We start from the raw sequence: 1,058 nt of genomic DNA on the forward strand, positions 1-1,058 counted from the left end.
TGAGGCTGGAAAAGAGCATGAGGTTGGCCACATGGTGGTGGTTTTCATCTGGTGTCCCCTGCCAAGCCCACCAGGACACCCTATCCCTGATCTGTGAGTCATTTTCTCCTCAGTTAACTCAGTTTGACAGTTCCAGCTGGTCCCAAGCCATCATAATTAATGCCACATCTTTCCCGTTTCTCTCCGGCTTTCAAACATGTGCCCAGGCTCCTGCCAGCTCTCATCAGCCGCTCCCCTGGTGCCAGCAGAGTAGCAGCAAGCCAGAGAAAGGGCCAGGTGGGCTTGCACCAGTGGTGTAAGGCCAGGCTTTTCCAGGTCTGGATGGGACTGGTGCATCACCTCCCACCTCAGAAGTTTGCTCTTGGACTCTGCAAAAGTGGAATTAAAGCCTCTCTGCATTTGGTGGCAGCTTCCCTGTCCTCTTCCACTGTTTCCTGGCCAAGTCAAAGAACCATGGAGAATCTGTGGATGTGCTGGCCTTGCTCCCCATCACTTATCAGAGTTATTTCTTCCTTGAGGTGTTTCAAGCTCTTTTGAAAATTGAAACCCAGAGAAAGGACCTCTGACATGCAAGAGGGTTATCTCATTGCAGCCACTTATGTTCCCCTTTGTTCTCCACATTTACTTTCTTTCCTCCCATCTTCAGAGAGAGTGCAATGATTTAAAAAAGACACCTGACTAAGGGTTTCATTTGAGGAGACTGAAAAAAAAAGGTGGAGTAGAACATGTTTTATTCTGTTTTGCTGAAATGGAGATAAAAGTATGTCCAAAATCATTCCACACCTGGAGCTGAGAACTGCTCAAGGACTTCTCTGCAGGCGTTCAAAGACCTGATTTATGACAACCAGGTTTTAGGTTAAACATTTTGTTCTACCTGATAACAAAAGTGAAAGATTAAGCCCTTCAAACTCTAGCTCTTCCCAGGCACATTGAGGAAATGGACATATTCCTCTCACGTTTGGGGGCCGACATTTCAACATCAAGGTCAATGCTTGGGTTTAAGGATTTCTTTGGCATCTGGCTGGGATTTTATTGGGGTTGAAAGACAGAGCTTGTGA

General features: G+C 46.6%; 1 protein-coding gene across 1 annotated transcript in view; it reads left to right on the top strand.

Annotated features, from left to right (window-relative positions):
- Positions 1–1,058, top strand: part of POMGNT2 (protein O-linked mannose N-acetylglucosaminyltransferase 2 (beta 1,4-)) — a 55,483-nt gene that overhangs the window by 39,206 nt on the left and 15,219 nt on the right. The window lies entirely within an intron of this gene.

The sequence above is a fragment of the Lonchura striata genome, chromosome 2 (genome assembly GCF_050655825.1).
Source record: "Lonchura striata isolate lonStrDom1 chromosome 2, ASM5065582v1, whole genome shotgun sequence".
Taxonomy (NCBI): Eukaryota; Metazoa; Chordata; class Aves; order Passeriformes; family Estrildidae; genus Lonchura; species Lonchura striata.